Source organism: Schistocerca serialis, chromosome 5 (genome assembly GCF_023864345.2).
Source record: "Schistocerca serialis cubense isolate TAMUIC-IGC-003099 chromosome 5, iqSchSeri2.2, whole genome shotgun sequence".
In the NCBI taxonomy this organism is placed as follows: domain Eukaryota; kingdom Metazoa; phylum Arthropoda; class Insecta; order Orthoptera; family Acrididae; genus Schistocerca; species Schistocerca serialis.
This window is the reverse complement of record NC_064642.1, coordinates 349,904,031-349,925,870: the sequence shown is the minus strand read 5'-3', so window position 1 is coordinate 349,925,870 and position 21,840 is coordinate 349,904,031. Positions and strand designations below refer to the sequence as shown.

At 45.7% G+C, this 21,840-nt stretch overlaps 1 protein-coding gene and 1 pseudogene across 2 annotated transcripts in view; both read right to left on the bottom strand.

Moving 5' to 3' along the window:
* The window catches only part of LOC126481697 (laminin subunit gamma-1), a 1,171,409-nt gene that overhangs the window by 215,405 nt on the left and 934,164 nt on the right, over positions 1-21,840 (bottom strand). The gene's annotated exons all lie outside the window — the stretch shown is intronic.
* LOC126482910 (5S ribosomal RNA) lies at positions 13,283-13,400 on the bottom strand (annotated as a pseudogene).

The following is a 21,840-nucleotide window of genomic DNA, read 5'->3' as shown; positions in this document are numbered from 1 at the left end:
GAGCTGATGGTAGGGTTTGAGTGTGGCGCAGACCCCGCGAAGCCATGGACCCAAGCTGTCAGCACTGTGCAAGATGATGGTGGCTCCATAATGGTGTGGGCTTTGTTTACATGGAATGGGCTGGGGCCTCTGGTCTATTCGGCTACTTGGAGACCACTTGCAGCCATTCTTGGGCTTCATATTCCCAAACAGAGATGGAATTTTTATGGATGACAACGCGCCATCTCGAAGCGCCACAATTGTTCGCGACTCTTTTTAAGGACATTCTGGACAGTGCGAGCGAATGATTTGACCACTCATATCTCCCGATACAAATGTTATCGAACATTTATGGGACATAATAGAGAGGTCAGGTGTGCACAAAGTCTTGCACCGGTAACACTTTCGCAATTATGTACCGTACTGTTATAGAGGCAGGATGACTCAATATTTCTGCAGGGAACTTCCAACGACTTCTTGAGTCCATGCCGTGGCGGGTTTCTGCTCTACGCCAGTCAAAAGTAGGTCCAACACGATATTAGGAGGAATTCCATGACTTTTGTCACCTCACTGTATATGTGACTTTCCGGAGTGTACGAGCACACATACAGCAAACACGATAAAGCGAACTTATTCGTAGTAAGCTCACAAATAACGATTATTTTCCTCTTCATCGTCCGCCTCCATCGGTGAGTGGTCATTGCTGTTGATTGACATGCGGGGGACGCGAGTGCAATTCGAGGCGTTGCAAGGGACTTTTCCCTGGAGGGAGGATTGGAATGCCGTGCACTGAATCTCGTGGGGCAAACTGAGGAGTTACTCGTCGGAGAATTAGCAGTTCCAGCGTCAGAAAACCCAGCAACAAACCGTAGAGTGGCGGTGTGCTGATCCCACGGCCCTGCATCCCGCATCCAATGACGCCACTGAGAGTGGATGACACGGCGGTCGGTCGTCTGTCTGTACCAATAGATTGCAGACAGTTACACTGTAGCATTCAGCTCCAGGAAACCTAGGTAAGGAACTAATGTTGTCAATAAATATGGGCGATCAAAAAGTTTCCGTCCGAGAGCGTTGCTGCAACGTAGGGCAACTCTGATGCGGACATGTAGGCAATGGTTTAATGTATCATTCGCGTCTTTCCGACGTGCGTGTGACAAATGCGGAAACGTGACGTTGTTACCAAATGCGTCCAAACAGGACCCCTGCAATGTTATTCTTTCCTTTGCTGGCGAAGGACAAACACCGGTAAACATCCATTGGAGAAGGAAGAATATGTATGGGGCAGCAAATGGTTCAAATGGCTCTAAGCACTGTGGGACTTAACAGCTGAGGTCATCAGTCCACTAAACTCAGAACTACTTAAACCTAACTAACCTAAGGACATCACACACATCACTGCCCGAGGCAGGATTCGAACCTGCGACCGTAGCAGCAGCGTGGTTCCGAACTGCAGCGCCTAGAACCGCTCGGCCACTACGGCCGGCTATGGGGCAGCATGTCTGTCGAAACCACCGATGTGGAATGGTGCGGCAACCGTGCTGCTACTTCATCCCCATATGCCCATATCGCAAGTGTCATAATGCAGAAATTACGCCAACTCAAGTAGCAGACACTCGAGCATCCGCCCTTTAGCCCTGATCTCTCCAAACTGCAATTATCACTCCTTCAGTCCCTTATAGAAGGCCTCGAAGGGTCGGTGGTTTCTGTCGAACAAGGATGTACAACAAGCAGATACAGACGTCTTACGCAGCAACACACGGCGTTTATCGAATGGGTATCTTCAACCTGGTGCATAGACGGGATGATTGCCTCAGTGCTCACAGCGATTTTTCCTGATTGACATACCGATTCTGGACTGTACGGCCTTGGAATAGAAGCTATCTGACAGCCTCTTATACATTGGTAGTTTCGCGTCTGAATGGGAAAGTTACATGTATGAAACGGCGGACGTGTGACGGTCACCGACTCTGTCTGCCAAAAGAAGGTTACAGAATTTGAAATCACTCTGTTATTCCTTTGCTCGCTTACTGTGATTTCCTTTAACATCTACTTTACAGTATGTATAGCAAGGAGACTTATAGTGCTACATAGACAGTTCAGAACACTGAAACAGGTTGTTCGAGAAGGGATAGATGCAAAAGGGTGTCTTTTTCTGTAGGATTACTATTGCTAACGTTTCTACCCGGAGACTTCAAGAACTAAGTTAACCATGTCGTCCCACTCTAAGACCACTGTACAACAAGAGGGGCACATTGTCAGAAGAGAGTCCATGTTCCGTGTTTCCTGCATACACAGTTCTGACGCGGTACGGATAACAGGAGCATCACAGTGCGGGAGTGAAATTGTGCGGCTACTGGAAACGTACTCCAAAGTACGCTGTAGAGGAATGGTGCCAACAATTTGACCAAATCTGGAAACACGTGGGTGATGCTCATCGGGAAGTTCAGAGCTTGCAACACGTGATTTCCGTACAATTTGTAGATCTTTGCAAGCTGAAAGAACATATGGTCAGATGGGGGGGGGGGGGGGGGGGAGATTTTCCAATGATGAAGACGTTCATACATACGAATGGTTCCGTGACCAAAGAGCGGATTTCGGTCTCGCTGAGGAACTGAAGGACTGGTAGAACATTCTAACCGTTGCTGACTCGGTGACTATGTTGAAAAGCAGGGTAATGTTTCTGTGTCACTTTGATGTGTAGTGCAGCAATCAATAAACATTACTTGGCGTGCCGTAATAATGTACACTCCTGGAAATGGAAAAAAGAACACATTGACACCGGTGTGTCAGACCCACCATACTTGCTCCGGACACTGCGAGAGGGCTGTACAAGCAATGATCACACGCACGGCACAGCGGACACACCAGGAACCGCGGTGTTGGTCGTCGAATGGCGCTAGCTGCGCAGCATTTGTGCACCGCCGCCGTCAGTGTCAGCCAGTTTGCCTTGGCATACGGAGCTCCATCGCAGTCTTTAACACTGGTAGCATGCCGCGACAGCGTGGACGTGAACCGTATGTGCAGTTGACGGACTTTGAGCGAGGGCGTATAGTGGGCATGCGGGAGGCCGGGTGGACGTACCGCCGAATTGCTCAACACGTGGGGCGTGAGGTCTCCACAGTACATCGATGTTGTCGCCAGTGGTCGGCGGAAGGTGCACGTGCCCGCCGGCCTGGGACCGGACCGCAGCGACGCACGGATGCACGCCAAGACCGTAGGATCCTACGCAGTGCCGTAGGGGACCGCACCGCCACTTCCCAGCAAATTAGGGACACTGTTGCTCCTGGGGTATCGGCGAGGACCATTCGCAACCGTCTCCATCAAGCTGGGCTACGGTCCCGCACACCGTTAGGCCGTCTTCCGCTCACGCCCCAACATCGTGCAGCCCGCCTCCAGTGGTGTCGCGACAGGCGTGAATGGAGGGACGAATGGAGACGTGTCGTCTTCAGCGATGAGAGTCGCTTCTGCCTTGGTGCCAATGATCTTCTCCATGAAGCTGGGCTACGGTCCCGCACACCGTTAGGCCGTCTTCCGCTCACGCCCCAACATCGTGCAGCCCGCCTCCAGTGGTGTCGCGACAGGCGTGAATGGAGGGACGAATGGAGACGTGTCGTCTTCAGCGATGAGAGTCGCTTCTGCCTTGGTGCCAATGATGGTCGTATGCGTGTTTGGCGCCGTGCAGGTGAGCGCCACAATCAGGACTGCATACGACCGAGGCACACAGGGCCAACACCCGGCATCATGGTGTGGGGAGCGATCTCCTACACTGGCCGTACACCACTGGTGATCGTCGAGGGGACACTGAATAGTGCACGGTACATCCAAACCGTCATCGAACCCATCGTTCTACCATTCCTAGACCGGCAAGGGAACTTGCTGTTCCAACAGGACAATGCACGTCCGCATGTATCCCGTGCCACCCAACGTGCTCTAGAAGGTGTAAGTCAACTACCCTGGCCAGCAAGATCTCCGGATCTGTCCCCCATTGAGCATGTTTGGGACTGGATGAAGCGTCGTCTCACGCTGTCTGCACGTCCAGCACGAACGCTGGTCCAACTGAGGCGCCAGGTGGAAATGGCATAGCAAGCCGTTCCACAGGACTACATCCAGCATCTCTACGATCGTCTCCATGGGAGAATAGCAGCCTGCATTGCTGCGAAAGGTGGATATACACTGTACTAGTGCCGACATTGTGCATGCTCTGTTGCCTGTGTCTATGTGCCTGTGGTTCTGTCAGTGTGATCATGTGATGTATCTGACCCCAGGAATGTGTCAATAAAGTTTCCCCTTCCTGGGACAATGAATTCACGGTGTTCTTATTTCAATTTCCAGGAGTGTATATCTTTTTAAAGCTTCCTCGACAATGGGTCATTACAGACGGAACAGTAATTCAATAGAGGAAAATCGTCGAAACAATTCAGCCCTGTTTCTGCTGGAGGTGCCATTCCGGTTTTGTACTGGAAGAAGGAAATAAGATCAGACTTTAAAGTACCGTCGATGTCGAGGTCCCTAGAGACGGACAGCGAGCTCGAAAAGGTTAAGTATAGGATGGAAATCTGCTGTTTCGTTTCAAAGGTAACATTTGCTTCACGCGATTTAGGGGAAGATCGGAAACTAAATCTGGCTGGCAGAACGCGGATTTGTACCACCGTCTACGTCTACAACTTCACTTTGCAAACCACTGTGAGGTACATGGTAGAGCGTACTTCCCATTGTACCAGTTATTAAGGTTTTTCCCGTACCATTCACGTATGGAGCGCGAGTAGAATGGTCGTGTAAATGCCTCCATGCGTGCTGTAACTAATTTAGCCCTACGGGGCAGTATGTCGAGGATTGCAGCATATTTCTAGAATAATCATTTAAAGCCATTTCTCTAAACTTCGTAAGTAGGCTTTCTGGGGTAGTTTATCAACCTTCAGGCGCTTGTCAGTTCATTTTTTCATGATCCCTGTAACACTCTCCCAGGATGAAACAAATCTGTAACCATTTGCGCTGCCCTCTCTACGTATGGTCATTATCCGCTGTTATCCCTATTTGGTACGGTTTCCACACACTTGGCCAGTATTCTAGCAAGAGTCTCACAAGCGATTTATAAGCAATTTCCTTTCTAGATTAACTGATACCCCATTTGATAGTAATTTTGACAATAAGCGTAGATGTGATACTGAGTCAAATACTTTTCAGGAAAAAAGAAATACTGAATCTTCCGGAGAGCCTTGATTCAGAGCTTTCAATATGTCATGTGAGAAAGTTGCGAGTTGGGTTTCATAGCGGGCCGCTGTGGCCGAGCGGTTCTAGGCGCTTCAGTCTGGAACCGCACGATTGCTACGGTCACAGGTTTGAATCCTGCCTCGGGGATGGATGTGTGTGATGTCCTTAGGTTAGTTAGGTTTAAGTAGTTCTAAGTTCTAGGGGACTGATGACCTCAGATGTTAAGTCCCATAGTGCTCAGAGCCATTTGAACCATCCGGGTTTCATGTGATCGTTGTCTCGGAATCCATGCCGGTTGGCACAGAGGAGGTCAGTCTGTCAGAGATACCTCATTATATTGATCTCAGAATATGTTATAAGGTGCTACAACAAACCAATGTCAAAACTGTTGCTCAGTAGTTTCGTGGGTGATTTCTGTTATCCTTCTTGTAAATGGGGTCACCCATTGCTTTTTTACAACTACTGGGCACGGTTTTTTGTTCGAGGGATGTTTGATGGGTTATAGGTAGCAGAGGGACATATGCAGTTCCAAAGTCAGTACACAATCTGTCAGGGATTCCATCGGTCCCTGGAGCTTTGTGTCAATTTTAATGATTTCATGTGTTTCTCAATGCTACGGACACTAACACTTATTACAGCCATTTTCTTCAGTGGTACAAGGATTAAATTGGGGTATTCTCCTGGATTCTTCTTTGTAAAGGAATATTTGAAAACAGAGTTAAGCATACCTGCTTTTCCTTTACTACCTCCAATATCAGTTCTTCTGTCATCCACGAGTGACTGAACGCTAACTTTGGAGCCACTAACAACGTTTAAAAACGACCAGAATTCTTTGGGTTTTGTGAAAGATCATTCGACAATATTCTGCTAGGGTAGTCAGTGCCCTCTTGACAGCCACACACGTTTTATTTAGCATCCCCCTATCTATAGACCTATACTTTGGTTTACATCTCTTTGGCAGTAGCTTCTGTTTCTTTAGAAGTGTTTTTACAGTGACTGTATACGATGCAGGATCCCTCGCATTATGAACTGTACTACTGGGTACATATCTCTCTAGTGCATGGTCAACTATTCTTACTGTCGAATGTGGGTTCAGTGCCAACCGCCATCTCGCTCGGTTTATACCACCTGGAGTGCAAACGTTTAATCAAACTGCCGAGATAGGGATCGACCCAGACACCAGCATAGCAAGACTCCAGTACACATTAGGGTCAAGATTCTAAAGACTACCAGGCAAAATTCGCTTACAATATTACATAGTTTCCCCAGTGTGGCATCTAACGCTGGTGATCGACGAGCACGGATCGAAAGCACAGTGTCATTGCCCTTTACTACGTAAGAACAGAAGATGGAGACTCTAGAGCGACCGCTCGGCGCGAAGCGAGAGTCAGCGCACGGTGACAGCCTTGGCCTCCGCACCGAAACGCAGAGCCCGCCTCCGCCTCCACCTCTGCCGCCGCCGCCCCCACCACTCGGCTGCTCTGGAGTGGAGAGGTGACTCATCGCGAGGGAGTGGCGCCCGGCCCGCTAAGCTGCGATCAAGCGGACGCCAACAGGACACTGACTCACGCCCGGTCCTCCTGCCACGGAGCTCAACCTTCGGCACGGCACAGCAGGTATAAACCGTCAAAGCGAGCTGAAGACTTATGAAGCCTCTTGCAAGGAGGCCTGCGCTTAACCGGGTTTCCACAGGAAGTAATTACTTGTGCGTGCATGACCTCAACACCACTAACGTCAGTTCAATGGTTCAAATGGCTCTGAGCACTATGGGACTTAACATCTGAGGTCATCAGTCCTCTAGAACTTAGAACTACTTAAACCTAACTAACCTAAGAACATCACACACATCCATGCCCGAGGCAGGATTCGAACCTGCGACCGTAGCGGTCTCGCGGTTCCAGACTGTAGCGCCTAGAACCGCTCGGCCACACCGGCCGGCGTTAGTGAACACCTAGATACACACGAATGTCTAATTTATTGCCACCTGCGCGCTTTACTTATGTATAAGTTGCGAAGGTTGAAAGGTTGAAAGGCATTTCTTGCACGAAGTCGCTTTCCCAATCGTCGCCTTCCAGTTTTAGCAACTGCTGCTAGGTGGATCTGTTTTAATTCTGCTCTCGTTCGTTGGGCAGTACACGTTTTGAATGTTTTCTTTAGGTACGTGAATAGTTAGTATCATGGCAAAATAAATATATTTTTTATAAAGTGGTGAAATGTTCTTAAGGGGGCATGTTCATGAAAAACATACACCATTTAAAATATATACCAAATCCACAATTTTGAAGATACGGCAATGAAATTTTGTACCTTGCTTTACATTAAGTTAACACAATTAGTGTTAACTTCCTTGCAGTATACGCTGAAGAGCCAAAGAAACTGGTACACCTGCCTAATATCGTGTAGGGCCCCCGCGAGTACACAGAAGTACCGCAACACGACGTGGCATGGACTCGACTAAAGTCTGAAGTAGTTCTGGAGGGAACTGACACCACGAATCCTACAGGGCTGTCCATAAATCTGTAAGAGTAAGAGGGGGTGGAAATCTCTTCTGAAGAGTACGTTGCAAGGAATCGCAGACATGCTCAATAATGTTCATATCTGGGGAGTTTGGTGGCCAGAAGAAGTGTTTAAACGCAGAAGAGTCTTCCTGGGGCCACTACTTTGTAGCATGATTGTAAACGTATGGAGTATCGCATTGTCCTGCTGGAACTGTCCAAGTCTGTCGGAATGCAGATTGGACATGAATGGATGCAGATGAGTAGACAGCATGCTTACGTACGTGTGACCTGTCAGAGTCGTATCTCGACGTATCAGGGGTCCCATATCACTGCGACTGCACGCGCCCCACACCATTACAGAGCCTCCACCAACTTGAACAGTACCCTGCTAACACGCAGAGTCCATGGATTCATGAGGTTGTCTCCATACCCGTACACGTCCATCCGCTCGATACAATTTAAAACTATACTTGTCCGACCAGGCAGCATGTTTCCACTCATCGACAGTCTAATGTCGGTGTTGACGGACCCAGGCGAGGCGTAAAGCTTTGTCTAGTGCAGTCACCAAGGGTACACGTGTGGGCCTTGGGCTTCGAAAGCCGACGTCGATTTCCTTTCGTTGAATCGTTCGTACGCTGACACTTGTTGATGGCCCAGCATTGAAATCAGCAATTTGCGGAACGGTTGCACTTCTGTCACGTTGAACGATTTCTCTTCAGTAGTCGTTGGTCCCGTTCTTGCAGTATCTTTTTCCGGCCGCAGCGATGTCGGAGATTTGATCTTTTACCGGATTCCTGATATTCACGGTACACTCTTCAAATGGTCGAACGGGAAAATCCCCACCTCGTCGCTATGTCGGAGATGCTGTGTCCCATCGCTCGTCACCGACTATAATATCACCTTCAAACTCACTTAAATCTTGATAACCTGCCATTGTAGCAGCAGTAACCGATCTAACAACTGTGCCAGACGCTCGTTGTCTTACTAGTATACAGGCGTTGCCCACCGCACCGCCTTATTCTTCTTGTTCACATATCTCTGTATTTGAATACGCATACCTATACCAGTGTACAATTTAACTATTTTATGGAATTCACAAATTTTATTTTCAAAACATAATACAATACCTGTCTCTCAAACGCTGTGCAAGAGATCTCTTTGTATATAGTAAGCTTGTCTCACGAGATTTTTTGCATACATCGAATGGAAGAATTGTTTAATTATAATTCTGTAACTATAATGTAAAATTCATGCAGAATTTCAAGCACAGATCTGCTTACTCAGAATTTCAAAATTTACTGTTGAGACGATATTTATTGGATTCATAGAAATAAATGTACGAAATTTCATAATTGTAGGCTTCATACATTCCAAGAAAAAGGTACATAAACTTAAAAGAATAATTTTCAGGAAATGCAATGGCTCTGAGCACTATGGGACTCAACTGCTGAGGTCATTAGTCCCCGAGAACTTAGAACTAGTTAAACCTAACTAACCTAAGGACATCACAAACATCCATGCCCGAGGCAGGATTCGAACCTGCGACCGTAGCGGTCTTGCGGCTCCAGACTGCAGCGCCTTTAACCGCACGGCCACTTCGGCCGGCTCAGGAAATGCAATTTAAAGGTCAAGCCAAAGTCTCTTCTTATTTATCCTGTTCTGAAAGATCCAGATTTGTACTCAGGGTCCTATTTCCCTTCGAGGTTTCGCTTCTGGTTTCTTGTCTTCTGCCATCTTTCCCTTTATCATGTCAACTGACGTTGCAGCTGCATCATAAATTGCAATTCTGACAACTGTAGCAGACGAAAATGTGGTTTTAGGTCATGGTTTCCATATGAGTGAATTTAGAGACTCATTTGGAATCTGGATCGGCGTGAACACACTAGTTTAGAAGTTCAGAATCGACCAGAAACCTTTAAGTGGGCTTGACAACATCCAAGATACAAATTGGAGACCTCTCCTCGTGAATGTAGAGGCTTTTATCCCTGTGAGCCTATCGATATTTATACTCGTTAATGTGGTACAGATGGTGACTGAGATGTTTGTCTGATGACATCATGTGGAAATACATAGCCCTTACTGCACTTTCCATGTCACTTACAATGGATAGGTTGTGTCTGATAGCCTTGCCATAATACACTTTAAGAGTATCTATCATCCTCTTTGATGTGAGTCAACTGTGTTCACCAGTGCCCTCTCCATCTTCCAACTTTGTTATTGTTTTTAAGATACGGAGCAGAGTCACAGATCTATAAAACCAAAGAGTATATATCACAGCTGTAACGGAATCTTCCGTCGGTACTTGGTAGAACAACATTATAATAAATGAAAAGCACCAGTTTGCTTTTGTTCTACAATATTACTTTTATTGTTTGAAGATGGCCTTGTAAGCCGAAAACCAGTTAACAATAAAAGTAATATTGTAGAATAAAAGCAAACTGGTGCTTTTCATTTATTATCGCAGCTTTCTGCATGTATCCTGTGCAAGTTACGTTAAAGTAATCTATGGAAACGTTGTTCACGGAGCTAGTACTGAACTGTTGCTTCAAAAAATGGGTGTGACAGGAAGATCGCATCACATGCGTAATTATTATTCAGGTATTTTGTACGCGAATTAATGATAGAAACTTTGGGATCTTATTGTCCATGGTATCTACGAATAAATAAAAAAAATAAATTGAAAACTAACATTTTCGGTCAATCTCATGCATGTACCACGTTATAGCGCACGATAGGAATCTCATTCTAGAATTCAGCTATTCTTATAAATCACTTATTTGTAGTATAGTAATATAGCATTATTTGAAGTTATGTACAGATTCGAAAAATATTGCAACAAAGTGTGCACTTGCTGAGGTTCATATTACTGCCGAACAGTCAATATTGTAAAGGTATTTTTTATTCCAGTGTAACGATAAAGTTCGCCTTGGTAGCTGAGCTGTCGGTGCGGCTGATTGCTATGCGGAAAACCCGGGTTCAAAAAATGCTTCAAATGGCTCTGAGCACTATGGGACTTAACATCTGTGGTCATCAGTCCCCTAGAACTTAGAACTACTTAAACCTAACTAACCTAAGGACATCACACACATCCATGCCCGAGGCAGGATTCGAACCTGCGACCGTAGCAGTCACGCGGTTCCGAAAACCCGGGTTCTATTCTCGGTACTGCCGCGGGTTTTTACGTGGTGGGAGGACTAGGTCGGGATGCACTTAGCCTCGTGCGGCCAGCTGAGCAGCTACTCGACCGATTAGTGGTGGTTCCAAGGTCAGGAAACACGACGACGACGACGACGACCGAGAGAACGCTGTGCCCGTGCCCCGCCACACCGCATCCAACGGCGCCACGCGCGGAGAATGAGACGGTGGCCGCTCGGGCTCAGTTGGCCCGTCTTGGGGCAGAAGGCAGAACTTTACCTTTCCTACCACTCTTATAACGATAAAAATGTGTTGCTTCAATCATTGAGTGAAAATATTAAGGTGAAATAAAAAACTAGACTCTGCCCGAACAGACCACGAAGGCCCAACTGTACCGACCGGCCACCATGTCATCCTCAGCCCACAGGCGTCAATGGATGCGGATATGGAGGGGCATGTGGTCAGCACACCGCTCTCCCGGCCGTATGTCTGTTTACGAGATTTTCGGTCAAATGGAAATACAAAATTCGTGACTCTTGAAATTTTCCCGGCGTATCGAATATTCCACAAGATTTCGGGATTGCAGCCGGATCTCATCGACTTCTTTCCACGATATTTCGGCTGACAACCTTACAGCCATCTTCAGGCGAGTGTTTGACACTGGAGATTTCTAGTGCAAGTGCCTGGGACCCGTTGATTTCTTTAATTTCAACCAAAAGAAAACTTTTTATGGCTTCTGACCCGTCGAGCGACAAGTAATTTTAACACTGAAATTTTGCATTTTATTGTTTTGGACACGTCTGCGTGCATGTTTTACTTTTTTCACGCTTTCGATTGCGCTCCATAGATGCAGTAATATTGTAGAGGGCCTTGGAATCGACAGGTGGCGCGCATGCTACGGTAACTTGCGCATGCGCGCCTGCGGCACTTATACGTATAAATAGAGCGACTTGCACTTGCAATCTCCAGTGTCAAACACTCGCCTAAAGATGGCTGTAAGGTTGTCAGCCGAAATATCGTGGAAAGAAGTCGATGAAATCCGGCTGCAATCCCGAAATCTTGTGGAATACAAAATTTATTTGCGCCTTTACAGATTTAAAGCTACTGTTGAGCCTAACTAAAATCTTATGTAAGTCCGCCCGGTTAGCCGTGCGGTCTAACGCACGGCTTTCCAGACTGGGAAGGAGCGCCTGGTCCCCGGCACAAATCCGCCCGGCGGACTTGTGTGGTGTCCGGTGAGCTGGCCAGTCTGCGTATGGTTTTTAGGCGGTTTTCCAGCTGCCTCGGCGAATGCGGGCTGGTTCCCCTTATTCCGCCTCGTCTACACTATGTCGGCGATTGCTGCGCAAACAAGTTCTCCACGTACGCATACACCACCATTACTCTACCATGCAAACATAGTTGTTACACTCGTCTGGTGTGAGACGTTCTCTGGGGGGAGGAGGGGGGGTGTCCACCGGGGACCGAACCGCGCAATTACCCTGAAAGAGTGGTTCGGTGTGGGGCGGCGGAGGGGTGGACTGCGATAGTCGTCGTGGGGTTATGGACCACTGCGGCTGAACTGCGGTGGTCGTCGTGGGGTTGTGGACCACTGCGGCTACGGCGGGGACGGAGCCTCTCCGTCGTTTCTAGGCCTCCGGTTAACATACAATACAATGCTAAATCTTATGTAAACAAAAGAAAGTCCGTATTGGCGCAATCAGTGAGCAGACTGTTCTACACAGTAGTAAAACGTTTGCTTACAATACTCGTACCTTACCGAAAAAGGAAATGTCAACATTTTCAATATCTGTTGCCTATCAGGATCTTGACTGAACCTAAAAATAAAAAGAAAGTAGAACTGTTGAGACAAAAACCTTACTTTTCTATCCTCAATGTAGCATCCAAGTCCTTAACATAACGTGGTCGTGCGGTCGCGTTCTCGCTTCCCACGCCCGGGTTCCCGGGTTCGATTCCCGGCGGGGTCAGGGATTTCCTCTGCCTCGTGATGGCTGGGTGTTGTGTGCTGTCCTTAGGTTAGTTAGGTTTAAGTAGTTCTAAGTTCTAGGGGACTGATGACCATAGATGTTAAGTCCCATAGTGCTCAGAGCCATTTTTGAACCTTAGCATAAAAAAATTAGAAATAGTGCTGTTTGTAGTGCGATACGTGTATGGCAGTGATGAAAGTGTCTTTAGTTGTCAGATATCGCAAAATTACTTGTACTTTAATAAGGGCTGGCGTGCCATCTCGCATACGTGTATTAGATTTTTCTATAAAGCACTCCGTCTTCAGGCCACAAGTGGCCTATCGGGACCATCCGACCGCCGTGTCATCCTCAGTTGAGGATGTGGATAGGAGGGGAGTGTGGTCAGCACACCGCTCTCCCGGTCGTTACGATGGTTTTCTTTGACCGGAGCCGCTACTATTCGGTCGAGTAGCTCCTCAATTGGCATCACGAGGCTGTGTGCACCCCGAAAAATGGCAACAACACATGACGGCCCGGATGGTCACCCATCCAAATGCCGACGACGCCCGACAGCGCTTAACTGCGGTGATCTGATGGGAACCGGTGTATCCACTGCGGCAAGGCCGTTGCCCAGATTTTTCTATAAGAGCTAGAAATATAGCTCTTTTTTTTGTCATCAGTCTACTGACTGGTTTGATGCGGCCCGCCACGAATTCCTTTCCTGTGCTAACCTCTTCATCTCAGAGTAGCACTTGCAACCTACGTCCTCTATTATTTGCTTGACGTATTCCAATCTCTGTCTTCCTCTACAGTTTTTGCCCTCTACAGCTCCCTCTAGTACCATGGAAGTCATTCCCTCATGTCTTAGCAGATGTCCTATCATCCTGTCCCTTCTCCTTATCAGTGTTTTCCACATATTCCTTTCCTCTCCGATTCTGCGCAGAACCTCCTCATTCCTTACCTTATCAGTCCACCTAATTTTCAACATTCGTCTATAGCACCACATCTCAAATGCTTCGATTCTCTTCTGTTCCGGTTTTCCCACAGTCCATGTTTCACTACCATACAATGCTGTACTCCAGACGTACATCCTCAGAAATTTCTTCCTCAAATTATGGCCGGTATTTGATATTAGTAGACTTCTCTTGACCACAAATGCCTTTTTTGCCATAGCGAGTCTGCTTTTGATGTCCTCCTTGCTCCGTCCGTCATTGGTTATTTTACTGCCTAGGTAGCAGAATTCCTTAACTTCAATGACTTCGTGACCGTCAATCCTGATGTTAAGTTTCTCGCTGTTCTCATTTCTACTACTTCTCATTACCTTCGTCTTTCTCCGATTTACTCTCAAACCATACTGTGTACTCATTAGCCTGTTCATTCCGCTCAGCAGATCATTTAATTCTTTTTCACTTTCACTCAGGATAGCAATGTCATCAGCGAATCGTATCATTGATATCCTTTCACCTTGTATTTTAATTCCACTCCTGAACCTTTCTTTTATTTCCATCATTGCTTCCTCGATGTACAGATTGAAGAGTAGGGGCGAAAGGCTACAGCCTTGTCTTACACCCTTTTTAATACGAGCACTTCGTTCTTGATCGTCCACTCTTATTATTCCCTCTTGGTTGTTGTACATATTGTATATGACCCGTCTCTCCCTATAGCTTACCCCTACTTTTTTCAGAATCTCGAACAGCTTGCACCATTTTATATTGTCGAACGCTTTTTCCAGGTCGACAAATCCTATGAAAGTGTCTTGATTTTTCTTTAGCCTTGCTTCCATTATTAGCCGTAATGTCAGAATTGCCTCTCTCGTCCCTTTACTTTTCCTAAAGTCAAACTGATCGTCACCTAGCGCATTCTCAATTTTCTTGTCCATTCTTCTGTATATTATTCTTGTAAGCAGCTTCGATGCATGAGCTGCTAAGCTGATTGTGCGACAATTCTCGCATTTGTCAGCTCTTTCCGTCTTCGGAATTGTGTGGATGGTGCTTTTCCGAAAGTCAGATGGTATGTCGCCAGACTCATATATTCTACACACCAACGTGAATAGTCGTTTTGTTGCCACTTCCCCCTATGATTTTAGAAATTCTGATGGAATGTTATCTACCCCTTCTGCCTTATTTGACCGTAAGTCCTCCAAAGCTCTTTTAAATTCCGATTCTAATACTGGGTCCCCTCCCTATCTCTTCTAAATCGACTCCTGTTTCTTCTTCTATCACATCCGCCAAATCTTCACCCTCATAGAGGCTTTCAGTGTGTTCTTTCCACCTATATGCTCTCTCCTCTGCATTTAACAGTGGAATTCCCGTTGCACTCTTAATGTTACCACCGTTGCTTTTAATGTCACCAAAGGTTGTTTTGACTTTCCTGTATGCCGAGTCTGTCCTTCCGACAATCATATCTTTTTCGATGTCTTCACATTTTTCCTGCAGCCATTTCGTCTTAGCTTCCCTGCACTTCTTATTTATTTCATTCCTCAGCGACTTGTATTTCTGTATTCCTGATTTTCCCGGAACATGTTTGTACTTCCTCTTTTCATCGATCAACTGAAGTATTTCTTCCGTTACCCATGGTTTCTTCGCAGCTACCTTCTTTGTACCTATGTTTTCCTTCCCAACTTCTGTGATGGCCCTTTTTAGAGATTTCCATTCCTCTTCAACTGTACTGCCTACTGTGCTATTCCTTATTGCTGTATCTATAGCGTTAGAGAACTTCAAACGTATCTCGTCATTCCTTAGTACTTCCGTATCCCACTTCTTTGCGTATTGCTTCTTCCTGACTAATGTCTTGAACTTCAACCTACTCTTCATCACTACTATATTGTGATCTGAGTCTATATCTGCTCCTGGGTACGCCTTACAATCCAGTATCTGATTTCGGAATCTCTGTCTGACCATGATGTAATCTAATTGAAATCTTCCCGTATCTCCTGGCCTTTTCCAAGTATACCTCCTCTTGTGATTCTTGAACAGGGTATTCGCTATTACTAGCTGAAACTTGTTACAGAACTCAATTAGTCTTTCTCCTCTTTCATCCCTTGTCCCAAGCCCATATTCTCCTGTAATATTTTCTTCTACTCCTTCCCCTACAACTGCATTCCAGTCGCCCATGACTATTAGATTTTCGTCCCCCTTTACATACTGCATTACCCTTTCAGTATCCTCATACACTTTCTCCATCTGTTCATCTTCAGCTTGCGACGTCGGCATGTATACCTGAACTATCGTTGTCGGTGTTGGTCTGCTGTCGATCCTGATTAGAACAACCCGGTCACTGAACTGTTCACAGTAACACACCCCCTGCCCTACCTTCCTATTCATAACGAATCCTACACCTGTTATACCATTTTCTGCTGCTGTTGATATTACCCGATACTCATCTGACCAGAAATCCTTGTCTTCCTTCCACTTCACTTCACTGACCCCTACTATATCTAGATTGAGCCTTTGCATTTCCCTTTTCAGATTTTCTAGTTTCCCTACCACGTTCAAGCTTCTGACATTCCACGCCCCGACTCGTAGAACGTTATCCCTTCGTTGATTATTCAATCTTTTTCTCATGGTAACCTCCCCCTTGGCAGTCCCCTGCCGGAGATCCGAATGCGGGACTATTCCGGAATCTTTTGCCAATGGAGAGATAATCATGACACTTCTTCAATTACAGGCCACATGTCCTGTGGATACACGTTACGTGTCTTTAATGCAGTGGTTTCCATTGCATCCTCATGTCGTTGATCATTGCTGATTCTTCCGCCTTCAGGGGCAATTTCCCACCCCTAGGACAAGAGAGTGCCCTGAACCTCTATCCGCTCCTCTGCCCTCTTTGACAAGGCCGTTGGCAGAATGAGGCTGACTTCTTATGCCGGAAGTCTTCGGCCGCCAATGCTGATTATTTATCAAAATTTAGGCAGTGGCGGGGATCGAACCCGGGACCGAAGACGTTTTTGCTTATAAGTCAAAGATGCTACCCTTTTTTTCCTTTTTTTCCTTTTTTTATTTTCTCTTTTTTTTTTCTTTTTTTTCATTTTGTTCGTTATTGATCGTTGTGTTTGGTCGTTGTGGACGTCGCAAGACATCCTGTTAAAGTTCGGTGGTTGATCCTCCCACTCAGTTTTTTTATTACAGAGGCCAACCGGCTCTCTGACCGAACACGCTGAGCTACCGTGCCGGCAGCCCTAGACCACGGGTATAGCTCAAGAGGAATTAAAACTCGAATTTACTTGTTCGAAAATTATTTTAGTACTCGGTAGAAATCCCCTTCATTAGCCTATTGGGTATCTTCAAACCATTTCATTTCTCTACCCAATATTTGTGCATCCGTTTTCTCTTTGTCAGCGTCAACATAAGCTCTTCGGCTAAAAAAACGGCCCAACCATGTTAACTCCCTTACGAATAGGAGAGAAGGTAGTTTCACTCCAAGCGTACTGGTAGTGGTTTGGTTGGACGCACGAGTAGTTCATACCTGTGGAAACCAAGCTTACGCACAGGCGCTGGGCGACAGTACAGAACGAAATTTTGGTGCAACGAAAGTAAAGCACCTAGGAGACGTTGTCGGATGTTAATGTAACTTCTTAAACCTATACACCACTGGCAGGTATGTAAATGATTATAGATTTGCAAATCTCTATGACAGGCAAAAGCGCCACTAGAGCGTACCAGTGTGTTTAGTGTTGCTGCCACGCCTGCGAGGATATATAACGGACGTGAACAGCGTCAGATATTGAGTGAGCACTGTGAAGGACACGAGGATACCACTTAATCGTGTGAGACAGCGTTATGAGCAACAGAGAGAATTTTAAGGTGGCCTCATTGTGGGCGTCCATTTTGCAAGCTCATAGAATGGTACAATATCCTCATCCGATTAGCGTAGTGTCCTTCCCTCCGTAATTACTACACCATCAACTACTCAGTTGTAACCTCTTTCTTGCATGATCCCTCACCTATTACATGAATGCAGCCACTTCTGTCTCCATCTCACAGTCAATAAATGTAATGACGTTAACAGCAAACCGTACCGGCCGCTTGCAACAGGACATTTTCTGCGATCGCTTGTTATGTGAGACACACACGCATCTCTTTGAACTGGAATGTAGCTGTACTTACCTGTTCACGTGACCGAGTTCGTTCTCGTTTAGCCCGCGTTTACGGTTCGCCCTGCCGAGTTCTACACGAGAGAGCTAATAACTTCGCAGCTCGCAAGGCAACAACAAGCTGCAGCAACAATGCTGCTATTATTGTTTCAGTCATCAAGGTTTTTATGCCACTCGCCAGTGCTGTTGCTGTCCACCTATCTTCACTTCCCCTCACAGTACAATTACATCTGTTATGTGCAGGCTACCTAGATAATACTTCTGGTGCTGTTATCGTAGGCTTATAGCCTAATCGATTTACTTACAAGGGAAACTCCCCATCGCACCCCACTCAGATTTAGTTATAAGTTGGCACAGTGGAACTGAACACAGATCAATCGAGAAAACAGGAAGAAGTTGTGTGGAACTGTGAAAAAAATAAGCAAAATGTACAAACCGAGTAGTTCATGGAAAGATAGGCAACATCAAGGACAATCGGGAACGCTGGTGCACCGTGGTCTGGTGGTAACGTGAGCAGCTGCGGAACGAAAGATCCTTGGTTCAAATCTTCCATCGAGTGAAAAGTTTAGTTTTTTATTTTCATTTTATGTGACAAGCTCTTATGTTTTCATCGCTTATTTGGGAGTGATTATCACATCCACAAGAAAACCTAAATCGGGTAAGGTAGAAGAATCTTTTTACCCATTCGCCAAGTGTACAAGTTAGGTGGGTGGGTCGACAACATATTCCTGTCCTGTGACGCACATGCCGTCACCAGTGTCGTATAGAATATATCAGATGTGTTTTACTGTGGAGGAATCGGTTGACCTATGACCTTGCGCCTCCCCCCATGAACCATGGACCTTGCCGTTGGTGGGGAGGCTTGCGTGCCTCAGCGATACAGATGGCCGTACCGTAGGTGCAACCACAACGGAGGGGTATCTGTTGAGAGGCCAGACAAACATGTGGTTCCTGAAGAGGGGCAGCAGCCTTTTCAGTAGTTGCAGGGGCAACAGTCTGGATGATTGACTGATCTGGCCTTGTAACATTAACCAAAACGGCCTTGCTGTGCTGGTACTGCGAACGGCTGAAAGCAAGGGGAAACTATAGCCGTAATTTTTCCCGAGGACATGCAGCTTTACTGTATGATTAAACGATGATGGCGTCCTCTTGGGTAAAATATTCCGGAGGTAAAATAGTCCCCCATTCGGATCTCCGGGCGGGGACTACTCAAGAAGACGTCGTTATCAGGAGAAAGAAAACTGGCATTCTACGGATCGGAGCGTGGAATGTCAGATCCCTTAATCGGGCAGGTAGGTTAGAAAATTTAAAAAGGGAAATGGATAGGTTAAAGTTAGATATAGTGGGAATTAGTGAAGTTCGGTGGCAGGAGGAACAAGACTTTTGGTCAGGTGATTACAGGGTTATAAATACAAAATCAAATAGGGTTAATGCAGGAGTAGGTTTAATAATGAATAAAAAAGATAGGAGTGCGGGTAAGCTACTACAAACAGCATAGTGAACGCATTATTGTGGCCAAGATAGACACAAAGCCCATGCCTACTACAGTAGTACAAGTTTATATGCCAACTAGCTCTGCAGATGATGAAGAAATTGATGAAATGTATGACGAGATAAAAGAAATTATTCAGGTAGTGAAGGGAGACGAAAATTTAATAGTCATGGGTGACTGGAATTCGTCAGTAGGAAAAGGGAGAGAAGGAAACATAGTAGGTGAATATGGATTGGGGGGAAGAAATGAAAGAGGAAGCCGCCTTGTAGAATTTCGCACAGAGCATAACTTAATCATAGCTAACACTTGGTTCAAGAATCATGAAAGAAGGTTGTATACCTGGAAGAATCCTGGAGATACTAAAAGGTATCAGATAGATTACATACTGGTAAGACAGAGATTTAGGAACCAGGTTTTAAATTGTAAGACATTTCCAGGGGCAGATGTGGATTCTGACCACAATCTATTGGTTATGAACTGCAGATTGAAACTGAAGAAACTGCAAAAAGGCGGGAATTTAAGGAGATGGGACCTGGATAAACTGAAAGAACCAGAGGTTGTACAGAGTTTCAGGGAGAGCATAAGGGAACAATTGACAGGAATGGGGGAAAGAAATACAGTAGAAGAAGAATGGGTAGCTCTGAGGGATGAAGTAGTGAAGGCAGAAGAGGATCAAGTAGGTAAAAAGACGAGGGCTAATAGAAATCCTTGGGTAACAGAAGAAATATTGAATTTAATTGATGAAAGGAGAAAATATAAAAATGCAGTAAATGAAGCAGGCAAAAAGGAATACAAACGTCTCAAAAATGAGATCGACAGGAAGTGCAAAATGGCTAAGCAGGGATGGCAAGAGGACAAATGTACGGATGTAGAGGCTTATCTCACTAGGGGTAAGATAGATACTGCCTACAAGAAAATTAAACAGACCTTTGGACAGAAGAGAACCACTTGTATGAATATCAAGAGCTCAGATGGCAACCCAGTTCTAAGCAAAGAAGGGAAGGCAGAAAGGTGGAAGGAGTATATAGAGGGTTTATACAAGGGCGATGTACTTGAGGACAATATTATGGAAATGGAGGAGGATGTAGATGAAGATGAAATGGGAGATAAGATACTGCGTGAAGAGTTTGACAGAGCTCTGAAAGACCTGAGTCGAAACAAGGCCCCTGGAGTAGACAACATTCCATTAGAACTACTGATGGCCTTGGGAGAGCCAGTCATGACAAAACTCTACCATCTGGTGAGCAAGATGTATGAGACAGGCGAAATACCCACAGACTTCAAGAAGAATATAATAATTCCAATCCCAAAGAAAGCAGGTGTTGACAGATGTGAAAATTACCGAACTATCAGTTTAATAAGTCACAGCTGCAAAATACTAACGCGACTTCTTTACAGACGAATGGAAAAACTGGTAGAAGCGGACCTCGGGGAAGATCAGTTTGGATTCCGTAGAAATGTTGGAACACGTGAGGCAATACTAACCTTACGACTTATCTTAGCAGAAAGATTAAGAAAAGGCAAATCTACGTTTCTAGCATTTGTAGACTTAGAGAAAGCTTTTGACAACGTTAACTGGAATACTCTCAAATTCTGAAGGTGGCAGGGGTAAAATACAGGGAGCGAAAGGCTATTTACAATTTGTACAGAAACCAGATGGCAGTTATAAGAGTCGAGGGGCATGAAAGGGAAGCAGTGGTTGGGAAAGGAGTGAGACAGGGTTGTAGCCTTTCCCCGATGTTATTCAATCTGTATATTGAGCAAGCAGTAAAGGAAACAAAAGAAAACTTCGGAGTAGGTATTAAAATTCATGGAGAAGAAGTAAAAACTTTGAGGTTCGCCGATGACATTGTAATTCTGTCAGATAAGGCAAAGGACTTGGAAGAGCAGTTGAACGGAATGGACAGTGTCTTGAAATGGTTCAAATGGCTCTGAGCACTATGGGACTTAACATCTATGGTCATCAGTCCCCTAGAACTTAGAACTACTTAAACCTAACTAACCTAAGGACAGCACACAACACCCAGTCATCACGAGGCAGAGAAAATCCCTGACCCCGCCGGGAATCGAACCCGGGAACTCGGGCGCGGGAAGCGAGAACGCTACCGCACGACCACGAGCTGCGGACGACAGTGTCTTGAAAGGAGGATATAAGATGAACATCAATAAAAGCAAAACGAGGATAATGGAATGTAAATTAAATCGGGTGATGCTGAGGGCATTAGATTAGGAAATGAGACACTTAAAGTAGTAAAGGAGTTTTGCTATTTAGGGAGTAAAATAACTGATGATGGTCGAAGTAGAGAGGATATAAAATGTAGACTGGCAATGGCAAGGAAAGCGTTTCTGAAGAAGAGAAATTTGTTAACATCGAGTATAGATTTAAGTGTCAGGAAGTCGTTTCTGAAAGTATTTGTATGGAGTGTAGCCATGTATGGAAGTGAAACATGGACGATAACCAGTTTGGACAAGGAGAGAATAGAAGAT